General features: G+C 41.7%; 1 protein-coding gene across 6 annotated transcripts in view; it reads left to right on the forward strand.

Annotated features, from left to right (window-relative positions):
• Nucleotides 1–13,790, forward strand: part of NDST2 (N-deacetylase and N-sulfotransferase 2) — a 126,620-nt gene that overhangs the window by 79,655 nt on the left and 33,175 nt on the right. For 3 of the 6 annotated variants that reach the window (XM_041405173.1, XM_041405177.1, XM_041405178.1), the window contains one exon: nucleotides 7,753–7,863. The exons of the other annotated variants lie outside the window; for them this stretch is intronic. The gene's annotated coding sequence lies outside the window, so the exon portion shown is untranslated. The remainder of the gene's footprint in view (nucleotides 1–7,752; nucleotides 7,864–13,790) is intronic. 6 annotated transcript variants of the gene reach the window in all.

Here is a 13,790-nt window from a genome sequence, read left to right on the forward strand (position 1 = left end):
TTTTAAATTTGTTCCTGCAACCGGTATGCACTAGCCTCTTGTGAGGGTACAGCATGAGCTAGGAGCTGAGGCAAGTCAGAAGGCAAGGGTGACCCCAGTGCAGCAGTGCCATCACTGATGGGGCACAGTTCCACAGGGTCTGAGCATGGCAGGCAGAGCTGGCTCCTAGTGACAGGATTTGTTGACATTCCCAGGTGAGATGGAGCAATGAGGCTCCATCCAGGAGTTGAAGTCATGGCTGGAGACAAAGCAGCAGCATGGGTCCAAAGGCCACCCAGGAGACAGGGCCAAAGACAGAACTGGCTTCAAGTTACGCCGTGTATATGAGGGATCCTTCCAGAAGAAGAGCTTCCTACAGCCTAAGTCAATGCAGGAGGAGAAGCCAGAGGCAGGGCTGCAGACAGGTATACCTGCAGCAAAGTTCAGGCAGAGAGCAGGGGGCCAGGCTCAGCCTTAAAGCAGGGTGCAAAGGGAGTGCATGGAGGTCCACTTGAGAGTAGTCCATGTCATTCAAAGGCTGATGGTGCCCTCAGGTACTGACACCTTTAGTTCCTTAATGGGATGAAAGGTTGCTTGTTCCCTGTACTGTCATCTCACACAAATTTTAATTATAAACTGATACCAATAACAGAGCCTCTTTGTTTCACTGTAGAAAAAGAAAAGAGCTTTCACTCACATGTTTATTCTAGCTTCAGAAATTGTAGCCTTGCTGGATAGGCACTCATTCCAAATGGGGGGGATAGTGGTTCACTTGTCTCCTGCTGTTAGAGGTGTGTTTTTAGGATACAAACCTTTTGCTGTTTATTTGTTTTGCTTTGTTTTTTTTCCCCTCTTAATTCCGACATCAACTACAACCAGAATGGCAAGGACCTTTTCAAGAACGACTCTTGTTTCCTATTTCAGTGCCAGGATAAAAAAAGGATAATATGACATAGCTGTATTTGACTGAATTTCAGGTAGGGTAGATTTCACCAGTGGCGACATGAACATTCATGCCAGCTAGAAATTTACCAAAATATGTGCAAATAAAATGAGTTGATTGAAGCTGAAGAGATTGTGCCTGCTCAAGTCTGCAAAGTCCATCTCCTTTCTCAGTCCAATCCCAGCCTCCATTCTGGCAGTGTTCTCATGGCTTGTTAAGGCAATAGGCTCTTGTTGGGTTTAATCATAGTCTTCCTTATGCTTTGGGGTGGATCTCTGTTATCCTTAGTTAAAGAGGAAATTCAGGAGAGGAGACTGTTCTTCTGTTAACAAGCAGATATTGGCTGGGTTAAGTGCATCCTTGAATCTTCTATCCCTTCCACAGCTGCTAAGGTGTATGAGAAGTTTTACCTTCTCTCTTGGTGATCCCTAGAAAATCTGAGTTGTGCCAAGTATCTTTTTTAAAAGAGCTAAGGTGATATATAGTCTGTCTCAATATTTGGGTGAGGAAGAATGGAGAAACTCAAAGTAAATAAACCTTTTGTTCAGCTAGTAAGTGCAGTATTTAAGTACCTCAATAGTAATTTATCTTTGCTGGTATTTTTTCGTGGAAATTTACACGCAAATATGTTTGGTCTTCACTGGCTTCAGTGAGAATTTCAAGATTTATGGGACTGGCTACATTATACCCTGTGTGTTGTCTCCAGCTGTAAATATGGTAAATTGAATTAGTGAGATGGTGGACAGAGCCCTGAGGGACAAGATCTTTGAACAGGGTAGACTGGGGATGGGGTGTGTGTGTGTGACTGAAGAACATGTGTGAGTAATTCTTACTTGGCACTTCACCATAAACCATTCTAATATTTTCTGAACTAATAGATTTAGAAAAGATTACCAGCAAGTGTCCAGTAAGCCTGAATCTCTATAAAACACTGGAGACTGGAGAAAGATGTATTAAGTGTATGGTGAAAACCCATCATGAAAATCTCAGTTATTCTAAAAACTGGTTCTTTGTTGTGTAGAGTCAGAATTTTCTGTCATCTTTCTGATTAGTGGAGTATCAAGAGGTTTACAACATCTGCTGTTTGCATACTGCAGCTTGAATGGAAGGGGTTTGTTTACTGGCATAGATGGGAGCTAAAAAAATTAATGGTTTTAGGTTATGATACTATGAAATTTTTGTCAGCATTATCCATCTGCAGTTCACAAAGAGGCTTGCAGATTCGTAGTGCTGCATTGTAGCATGACATGTATGTGAGATGATTTTTTTTTTTAAATAAGGCAAAACAGAAAATTGTCTCCTCTCTTAGATGTGGAAAGAGCATTTTTCAAAGGTGCTCAACTTCCATTTATCTTTCATTGATTGATTAGAACAGCAGCTCTAGTTTTATGTGTGTAATCCTTATCCCTCAGCACCTCGTCTTTTATTCACCACTTAGCAATAAATATCTTTGTGCCTGTGTGCTTTCCTTTCTGAAAGACTTAGTGCTTTTTTTCAGTTTTCATATTAAAGAAATGAATGAAGAATTTGTGCTTTTTTTGTTATATAAGGTAATGTTTTTGTAATATATCTTCTAGGATTAAAAAAAACCACTTTGTGCCACTGTAGGACAGAAAGTCTAGGCACCTATTGTGTGTCTATTTGGAATGAATTTTATTGTTAATTCAAAAGGAAAGTAATTGACTCTTAATAAACATTTTAAATTTTAAAACATTTTCTACCTTAGCTTCCAGGTTTTTTATTTTTTAGTCCTACCAAAACAATGAGACAGTAGGAAATATCTTTGAGGCAGACCTTAAAGCTGGGCATTCTACAAAAGCAGGTTAAATCATAGTAGGCAAACCCAAGAGCCTGGTACTTGACCCTTGTTTCTGATTTTAGTTTTTAGTTTGTTATTGTCAGGATAAAATTTTGAGGTGTTTTTTTCACTTTATAACAGAGATAGCACTTGATGAATCAGTGAGATTCAGACCTCTTCCAGAGTGCTCTCTACTACCTAGTAACATTCCATTGCATTAAGGTCGCCCTGTCTTACTACAGAGGTGTTTGCTGTGCATTGTCAGCTCCTGTTACAGGAACTCCTCTAGATATGTGTGCTAAGTATGTCATCCTCTCTGAAAACCCTGTACTCCCAAACCCTGACTGGGAGAGGATACAACTTTGAGCCTACCTGGGGCATTACATCTTTGAAGAACAGAGTATTCTGCTGTGGTAGGAAGTGCCTCCTTTCCTGCCTCTCTGCTTCTTAGAGCACCGTTTCCTGTTACCTTTTGAAGTAGAGAGCCCCTCTTGTGCCAGAGTTTTGCTCCTGCCCCACCCCCCAACCATTGCTACCAAAAGCGCTTACACAGGGACAGATCATAATCTGAGATTTATGTATTTGTTCTTTTAACATGTTAATTTTTTATTAGTGGTGCACAAGAAGGTGATTTTTCTTTGTCCCTCTGTAGATTTATTCCAGTCTCCAGATTCCAATAATAGTGTCTGAATATACATAGTTGATTTGCTCCCTGCACCGCCCCAAATGAGATCAGTTCCCTGAGTGAAACTGCAAACCACATTAGAGCAAGAGAAGCAATTTACTGCTGCTGAATACATTTTCTGAGTGTAGTTTCTCTCATCTTGTCAGCTTGTCAGTCTAGAGGCATCCATAAACCCATGACAGCTTCAGAAGATGAACTCTGGCAGCAGGCTGTCAGGGTGCCAGGCACTGCTGTCTGTGGGCTCCCTTTTTTCGCTCTCCCTCTTTGCCTGCCTGCTTGCTCTCCCTCTGCCTGCCAGCCTCTCGCTTCTCTGCCTCCCTCTCCCTCCTCTTCCCCCACTCGCTCCCCACCTCTCTCTACCTTATTGATGTGGGTTTAGCTGCTGCTGTTCTTGGTGGTGGTACCTTTCCGGTTTCCTCCTTGATTTTCTTGCCACTAGAAATAAAGGAGAGCTGGCTGCCCATGCTGCAGCACCTGCCTTTGCAGCCTGAGTAGTGACAGGGAGGAAAGTGGGGCGCTCTGCATCCTCGCCTGCCTGCGCCAGCAGTGAGCTTGTTCAGTCACTTTGCTCTAAATGCCTTTGAACTGCTGCCAGATCCCATTGTCTGCCGTGCAAATGGAGCTCAGCACCCCACTGTGATTAGATGCACAGTGTGTAACAGGAGGAAGGAATGGAGCTGTTCCCACCCTGAGGAGCATCTCGAATCTGCCGTGTGCCATGAGAAGCTGAGCCATGGACCATGCTTTCCTTTGCACTGGACCATGCCTTCCTTTGCACACCATCTTCCTTACTTTCCTCTCCTTATTCCTGAGATTTCAGGGAGTGACAGGGAAGCTTTTCAGAGAAGAGCTGCAAGGCAAGATAGTTTCTGGGGGGAAGGGAGCTGTGCATTTGGACTGTTTATGTGGGACTGTGCTTTGCCCACCACCTACCTGTAGCTGCAGTACGGTGTAGCAGCTAGTCTTCAATGGTGCTTATGCTCAGCTCACTAATGTGCTCTTTTTAATAGCATGAATTTATTTACATTTTTTTCCATTTGCCTGTGCTTAAAATTACAGCGTCCTTAGGTTCACAACGTATGAGAGATTTTGGCAACACTGAGCAAAGGGAAGGCAGCCACTGGTACTAATGGTTTAGCCATCTACCAACTGTGCAGCCCAGCTGCCCTTCCCCAGAAAGGCCAGCTCACTGTATGATTTTTGTGAAGACCAGCTCTCAGGCTTTCTTGCTTTCCATTTGGCTCTGTGTCTTTCCTTGGATTGCTGACTATCTGACCCCTTTGGATAGAGTAACTGCATGTAAGGATTTAACTTTTAAAGGTAGGAATTTGAATCTTTGTGCCTATCTTCACTATTCCTTGTCTAAGTGCTACCTAGGTTGTTACAAGAAAACACTGTTTTCTTTCATGCCTTGCTGTTTGACTGCTTGTTAACCAGTCATTATCTGCAAGGACAATGCTTTGAGAGGAGGATGGAGGAGCTGCTATTCAGTGACTGTATTAGGCAGTACACTAAGTGGAGTTGGCAGGGCTTGTATCTCATACTGATATGTCTGCTATAGCTCCTTGCTCATTAAGCTCTTTGTTAGTTCCTTCTTCTCTGCCTCCCCCTGCTCCCCTTTTCTCTCCCCACAGAATGTCTCTGCATCTAACCTTGCTGCTGGGTTAAATTCAGGTTCTGAAATGTGCTGGAGGAGGATGAAATCTGGCCTGTGATGAATTGGTGGCTCATTAATGCACTTGAGTAGCACAGGGAAGGTGGTTGTAGCTGTGCATGCCTTTGCCTCAGCTCCTGCTCATGATGCCCTATAAATAGATACTTCCTTGAACCTTCATTGTCACTTTATGTCTTGACTACCAGGCTGGTAGATGAAGAGATATCAGCAATATTGGTAATTGATGAAATCACTGTAAAGATCAGACCCATTACAGAGAACATTTAAAAAATCAGATGATGCCTTATATGTTTTCTGAGGACTAAATCACAATTATTAGTGTTTTGTCACGCAGCAATCCAAATTCTCATTTACATCTCAAGGGCAAAGCTAGTTCTGCTTAGTTAATATTTAGCAAGATGAAAGCTTAGAAATGGAAATTTTTATAGATATTCTTTTTCCTTTAACCACAGACTAGTAAGTTATGATCCTTTGGTTAACAGTGTGTTTGATTTCCATTGTTTTTTTAGTTTCTCAGGAAAAAAGATTCACTTGGAACACTGAGGTTTTTTCTGGTCATTAAGAAATTTCTTGATCCTTGAGCTGACATGTAGCTGCCATTCTCCTGGTCAAGGCACATTAAACAGAATTTGGGTCTTTGAAAATATTCTTTTATTAACCAGTCACATTCGTATCAATAGTACAGATGCTTCTGAAATTTGGCCAGCCACTGCAGATGTAGAAAGCAAAAGCATGGCCTGGAGTATAGAGTTGAGATTTTTCACAAGGCCTCTCTTCTTAATGGTCTTTGGTTTTTCATCTTAAAAATATAAGTTAGGTGGTTAGCCTGCATTGTAAGCAACAGTGTAGCTGTAGCCCTTGCTATCTAAAACCTGCCCTCGGAAATGTGGCTGTATGGAAGAGGAGACACAGTTTTCAATTACCTTCCCTACCCTTCCCCTTCACTCCCCAAATTCAGCTCATAAAGGATGAGGAAGGGTGATGGTCTCTGTTTAAGTGATGTCATATGCTTCAGATTAGCTAAAATTGCAGTGAATTTTTTTCCACATTGTTTTAGGATGTGGCCATCCCCTTCAAGGATCCTGAAGATATAAAGAAAAGGCATATTTTGATAGGAGTACTTAACCAAAAGAGAACCAAAGAACCCTGTTGAAGGGTTGCTGCTAACTCAATATTGTTTTAGGATGTGGCCTTTCCATAAGCCATCCCCTTCAAGGATCCTGAAGATATAAAGAAAAGGCATATTTTGATAGGAGTACTTAACCAAAAGAGAACCAAAGAACCCTGTTGAAGGGTTGCTGCTAACTCAAAAAATCCTGGATCTTACTTCACTGCTGGAATTGTCAGACAGCTTCCCATGTGGCTTTTCATCTTTGATGAAGGAAATTACTAAAAAATACAAATGATCTTTCAATATAAACTTTCTCTATTTTTTAAACCATTTGAAATGCTGTATTAACTGTTTGCCTTAGAGGAACCCTTATTAACCCTGCTGCTGTCCTTCCTGTGCAAGAACCCTGTTAGGCACAGTAAGATGCTGCAGTATGTCAGAGGCGTTTCAGGAATACAGCAGCTGTTTGCCTCAAGGCACAGTTAAGCTCACATTGCAAGGCCTCTGTTCAGCCTGGTGTTAGCACTTGGGTGTATATATAGACATGTCCCTGTTGCTGTACCTCCTTTCACACCTGGACCTTGCTCAATTTTCCTTCCAGCAGGATGAAGTGCCACTTGTAGAGCAGAGCTGGACAGGAGCAGGTATTAGAGTAGTTATCACTCTGTGGGGCGCCTGTTTTCTGATGCTTCATGGTGGAGTCACCTGGTGCAGTAGTAAAAGCATTCAGTTATGTTTGAAAGCTGGGAGCTTTAGCTTGTTCTCTGCAACATTCTAAAAAGGTGATTTCTTAACCTTGTTTCAAAAGAGACACTTGGTAGTGCTCATTTGTAAAAAATGTTGGGTTGCTGGAAAATAAGAGGGGGAAGATGTAAAGAAGGAAGGTCTGCAGACTAAGCCTGCTTGCACACATTATGATGAGCCCAGGCATGAAGTGAAAGGAAAACTCTGAGCTCTTCATTATCTAATGCTCTCTTAGGGCAATAACAAACTCACTATAGAGTCAGCAAGCCCGGCCCAGGGGCTTGTGGAAAGGGAGCACACATTGTTCTTTGAATATGGCTGGTGCTGGAATATTTTGCTGCAAGTCTGAAGGCATTTTTAATGCAAAATATTCCTCAAAGGAATTTGGTTTTGTAGCTTTCTATTTGAAAAGCTGCTTTCAGTCAATGTGATGCCTTCTTCCAAACAAAAGGCTGTGACGTTAGCTATTGTATGAACATAGTATAGTCTTGCTTTTTCATACCCCTTATATGAGCTGAGATTATGCAGAGACCCTCCTTTTTGGAACTGAAAAAACCCAAATGGAAACATTTACCTCTCTCTGCTTTAGTGTGTTATGGCTTTTCAGCCTTTTTGTGGTGCTTAGTGACCGCTCTATATTGTGTGATTCATTTCAGAATAAGTAAATTATTTTTATAATGAAAATTCAAATGCAGAATATATTTGTGTAAAGGCCAAAGAGTCTTCCTGGGGAGAGGGATGGGGAATGTGGGAGAGCACATAATACAAACCTTCAGAGTCTCCCACTGATAGATTGTTTGGTTTGTATTTCTATAAGGAGCAGAGGGTAGAAGATACACTTTATCTTCTGAGGTGGAAGCATTCATGGCATTGATTCATCCTGCAGATGTTACATCAGTTGGTGGACTACTCTGTTTAGCATTGTGGGGTAAGTGGAACTCTCCCATAAAAACATATGAGAGGACTCGTATATGTTCTCTTTATTTGTATTCTTAGCAGAGTATTTGCAGTGTCTAAGGTGATTCTTCATATAAGCAGTTTGACCCAGAATAAACTGTCTTCCCCCTTTTCAATAAATTAAATGTCACTGCCTGTAGTTTAACCTCCAAGGTGGCTCTTGTTGAATGAATGTGATTCCTGTTTCAATGCAAATAACAGCAGTGAAGGAAAAGAAATATATGAGAGCCTGGAAAATGCAGTGGAGGGGAAGAGAATTTTCACCCCTTCCATGGAGCAGCCTTTATGTTGTCAGCAAACCCAGCTGAGTTACAGTCCTTCTGCTCTTTGAGAACTCATGAAGAATTTTTGACTTTCTGTCTGTCTCAGATCTGGTTCCCTGGAATGTTTGCAGTGGAGCAGCAAGCGGTGGTAATCCCACCCTTGTGTGTTTTGAAGTTTGTGTTTTACCCAGGTAACACCAGGATACCAATTCATTCTGATACATTCACAAAGTGCTGTCCAGGCATTGATGCTCAGCATCTTTGTGTAATGTGATTCCCATTTTCCGGATGGAGTTCCGGAATGTGTAACCACATCAAGGTAAAAGTGGAGTAAAGGACTGAAGTCAGCCTTACCCTTGAATTCCCTAGCATTTAGGATGATGTCTGGCTCGCTCCCAGAGAGTACATAAAGAATTCTTACTGTCTCAAAGATTGTTTGAACCCATTTCTGCTGTTTGCAGACCAGTGCACAAAGACAAATTTAAGATTTTAATGTCCCACCTGTCTCATCTCCTGTGATAACGCTGCTTGTCCTTTTGTTCTTCTAACCCTGCAAGAGCAGAAAGACAGAAACCAAACAGGGCACTGAAGTTTCTCTGACAGCTCCTAATGTTGGTCTCTTGAACACAGGATCCTTGCCTGTAGCTCATCTGTGGAGTCTTCCTCTCTGAATGCTTTGGGAAATTGGCATTCAGATGAGAGGACAAAAATTGGGTCCTTAGTTTATGTATGCAGGAATTAGAAAACAGCCATCCTGTCCTAACTCTGAGGAGGAGCTGAGTGAGGGTAGCAGAAAACTTGCTAACCCTTACCCACGGCCTGTGGCACTGCTGCCTGGGGACAGCCTGGCTGAGCACAGGGACACCAGGGCTTGAGACCAAGGGCCATGTCCCTGGCTGTCCTGAAACTGAAATGACCAATGCATCTGTCAAACTGCCACCTTGTGTGGCTGAGGAAGAGAATGGTGTTCTGCCCTCCTGGGAGGGGTGGGGTGGTCCTGGTGAATTTGCACAGTTCTCCATGCCCCTCTCAGCTGAGAGGCAGCAAAGCTGGCACCTGGCAAACAGGGAGGAGGCTGGGTTGCATCCAGTGGCAGGCAGCTGCCTCATGATGCTGCCTGGTCGCGTCAACTAAACTGGTTGGAAAAATTCAGGCAAGCAGTGGGGAATACAGGCAAAAATAAACATGAAACCACTGGGGCAGGATTGTTGCTATAGGTACCAAGATGTCAGCAGGTCCTCTGAATGTGCTTTCTGTTAACACTTGCAATCACAGATATTCTGCAAGTCACTTAGCACTTCACAGGAGAGTGGGGACAAAGTCAAAGCATTTCAAATTACTGCAGAAAGACTAACCCAGATTCACAATGAAGACTGAATTTTACAGTCTTCATTTCTTTGTTGTATAAGAAAACAGCATGTCTTCCATAAAAGTTTAACCTTTATATTTCTATATACCATATAGAAATATGGTGGCTATATTCTAACTATAATTCTGTGTTCTATAATTCTATATTCTATATTCTAGCTACCAAATTAATTATGTGAGAGTTAAGTAGACCAAAACATTAGAGTTAAAATTAATTTCAGTATTTTATTTCTAAAATTAATGTGTAAAATTTTAAAATATGTTTATCATTATATATATTTTAGTAGCATAACTCTTCGAAGTTGCTGTCTAGCTAAACATTATTTTTGCTTGTGTTTTGTCTGCAATGAATAAGGTAGAAAACTTCAGAGTTGGGATCCAGACTGCCTTTGCTCTCTTATTTTCAGCACTATTGAGTAGAAAAAGTAGGAAAACATCATGTCTGGAAGTATAGTTTTAATCTAATCTGAGGCTATGAGAAAGCATTAATTATTTAGTAATAGTGTTGCTGCAAAGTTGAGTTTGAATTACTTGAATACAAAATGAGTTTTTTCTCTCCCATCACATCCATGCACAAGATACAGTGTTAAGTGATCTGAAAACTCTAAAGTATCTGTTACTTCAGTGAGATCAATTAGCACATTTGAATTTGGGATTTCAACATTAATGATGAAATTTCAGCATTTATAATGTTTCTTGGGATTATTCTTTAATGCAGGTAATCTCTCTAGCTGTCAGCTAGCTAATACCACTTTTGTCTCTATGTGGGACACAGCTGACAATTGAAAAGGCAGAAAGCACTGTTGGAATGTAGTTGAGGCAACTTTACTGCCATAATGTAGCTCTGGCCTTCCATTGCTCCAGAACGCTTTGTTCTGGGCAGAGGAAAGGGATGAATGCGTGTTAGGTTTTCCACAAGCAAACCAGTAGTGCCTTTAGTCCGGCTATGGATGCAGTAATGTTGCAGTGTGTCTGAATATTGTGTGACATGGTGAATTTCAGAGGTCCAGACTGTATGAGCCCTCCTCTATCAGCATTAAATGCATAAGCTGTAAGCATGCTGCCCTGTTTCTGGTGGAATTTGTCTTTGAAGGTGAATTGTTAAGCCTTTTAAACCATGCTTGTTTTGGTTATCAGAGAAACTATGGTTGTTTTTTTTTAATGCAGGGAAGCTAGACCTAATGTCTTAGGAAAATTCTGTCTTTAGGCACTACATTTCTGCCTCCTTAAGCAATGTGAGCTGTCATTTTCTCTTACTCCCCTCTGACATGCTGTGCATTCCTCCAATTATCTCTTCCTCCTACTCCCTAGGGTTAGGGTTTTGAAAACCACAAAGCCCAGGGCTCCAGGCACACTGCAGCTGCAAAAGGCATGCCAAGGGGAGCACAAAACTGCCAAAACGTGGCTTCCTCCACAGCTTTTTCCTGGGAACCAGCCTTAGCCCAAGGCTGCTTTTACTGCTCTGCCTAGGGTTAGGGCTACACCTAGAGTTAGGGTTCTGAAAACCACAAAGTCCAGAGTTCCAGGCACACTGCAGCTGCAAAAGGCATGCCAAGGGGAGCACAGAACTGTCACAACATGGCTCCCACCCCACCTTTCTGCTTGGCACTAGCCTTAGCCCATGGCTGCTTTTACTGCTCTGCCTAGTGTTAGGGTTATGTTTTGCATTTTGTTTCATGCTGCCTCCTATTCCTGGGACAGTTTCCCAGTCTCTGCTGCCAAACCCTCCCTCCCTTTCTCTGCTCTTGTGAACCCTTTTCTTCCAGCAATCATTCCCATGTTTTTTACTTGACTAATTGTCTGTCTTTTGTAGCCTTCCTTTCTTATATCTGCTGTTCTGGGTCATGTTTCTTAACATGAGATAGTACGTATGGCAAGATAAAGGAGTGTATTTGCCCCTATTTCGAGCATTGTTTGCATTAGATCTTCATACAGTGATTAGTAATAAATTCCTCTTCTCATTTTGAGTGCAGAATTTTTTACACACTTTGCTATTTTCTGTGTGCTGTTAAAGAGCAGCCACATTTTATCTTAAAGTAGTTGCCAGATTGTGGGGAGTAGTGTCTGGATTACAGCAAGTGCCATCAGGTAGCCTGTCTGTATAGGCAAAGTTCAGCTGTGTTGATCAACCTGCAGGAATTGAAAGTAGGAAACACAGGGCTCTGGGCAAACCTGGTGGTGCTCAGCAGTACTCCTGTCATTGCACAGCTTCACTGCAGTGGTGATCATGCTGCCATGGCTGTTATTCCCTAGCATGGACAAGCTCACAGAGGCAGGCATGAGATGGATCTGCTTACTGTTTTTAAACCATTTTGTTTCTCTGTGGAACAAATCTTTCCACAAAACAAAGCACAAGACCCAGCATACTAGGAGAAATACATGTTGGTAAGTGATTATGTTGTTGTATGCAAGTGGTGGATCAAGTTGCTGTGCTTTCTGCAATGCATTTTACAGACTGAATATGCTGTACCAGACTAGACTAAAAGAAATGTGCTCTCTGTCCTACTGAAGACCTCACCAGACAGGCAGATGCACATTTCTACTTGGAGAGAGTTTTTCTTTTCTGGTAATTCTCTTCTTTCTATTCCAACTAAGATAAGGCAATTGGATCACTGATGTTTTGAAAAAAAATTGTGATTTCCTGTTTTCAGTTCACCTATTTGAATTAAGCTGAAAATTTATTAGGAAAGCCAAAGAATCCCTGAAAACATTAATGTTGTGTTAGACTAAGTTTCATAATCAATCGTGTTCTGAATGCTTCTTTTTTCTTAAGTCCTACTTCTGATATCATCTGTCCTTGTCTCTTACTGCTACATGTGAAACAGAAATAGTTTCATAATTGTTTTATCCTGTAAATACTTATAAAAACTTGCAAAATGGCACAGACGAACTCCATGATTTTGACTCAAAGGTTAAACATGTTTTTTTCATTATCAGAGACTATAAGTAAACTTAATATTTCATTTCTTCATGGAAAAAATTTTCATGCTTCCAACACATAAACAGTTTCCATGTTAATAATAATAAATTAATCCAGTTTTCAGTAATTGATTGCATTTCATTGGGCATTTTACTACTATCTGTAAATTTGGGGGAAGAGTCCTCAAGATAGCAGAGTTATTCTACAAAACCTATAATTGGACACCTTGCAGTTTTCAATACCCAGATCAGTTTTACTTCAGCTGTCATCCAAATTAGAGATCTATATTTTGCTCAAAACTCCTGAGCTTTCCTGACAAGACTTCAGTTCTATCAGAGGGTAGATTTGATTGTAAATATGGCAGCTTTTTTACTGAGTTGTCCTGGGTACTGTTAATTAAGATGTTAATGAGGTCCTGGACTTAATTCTGCATGAATGAATATTTTAAGGATGCAGTACTTCATAGCAGAAAAAATCCTACTTGTAAACAGTTGACTAATTAAAAATGTAAGAATATAGCACCCACTCTAGTCATTAAGTCTAGAAAATGAGAGAAAGACTATGTAATTACAGTGCAGTTTAAAATTAATATCTTTGAGATGTATGTCTTTTCAAAAGAGTTTCTTTTTTGTGAGTTGATTACCTAAAAATAAGGTAGAAACAAGGGGAAGCAGAAGCTGTGGGGTTGAAATGATTGTTTATGTAGTGAGCATGGCATAGTGTAAGGTATGGAAATAAGTGTGCATTGCCTGCGATTTTGTAACAATTGCAAACACAGATGGTTTGAGAGAAAATTAAATAATCCCACCCACATTAAGACAGGGAAGTCTAACAATAGTCACAGCTTTTTATCACCCTGTTTCTCTAGCAGTCTCTGCCCTCCTGTCTCTTATGCCTCCTTTGTCAATGGAAAAGTAACAGTGTGTGAAGCTGCTGGGGGGTCTGTCAAGGCTGTAAGGGCTGCACTGGGCTGAGCTGCCTCGCCCCACCGTGCAGGGGCTCCATCCACCCTCTGCTCACACAGGCAGCGTCCTCAGCAGCAGCACCCAGAGAGCACAGCTACAGAGGCAGGCAGTGATGGGTGCCGGGTTCAGCCTGGACTCCGGTCACCAGGTGAGTGCACGATGATCAGTCAGGTCAGCGAGGCAGAGCATACTTGGAGCACGGTTTGGGTCTGGCCTAATCTCAGGTGCAGCTCACAGCTCAGGAAGTGGAAGCTGGTCAGGCTTCAGAGGCTGTTGGTGGGTGCAGTGGCCCCACTGAGACCTGTGTCTGCCATAATGCTTGTGAAAAAGAAAATAATGACTTTTCATTGCCCAGATGGCCGTGAAGGCTTGGAGAGGGCAG

Source organism: Onychostruthus taczanowskii, unplaced genomic scaffold (genome assembly GCF_017590055.1).
Source record: "Onychostruthus taczanowskii isolate IOZ18803 unplaced genomic scaffold, ASM1759005v1 scaffold22, whole genome shotgun sequence".
Taxonomy (NCBI): domain Eukaryota; kingdom Metazoa; phylum Chordata; class Aves; order Passeriformes; family Passeridae; genus Onychostruthus; species Onychostruthus taczanowskii.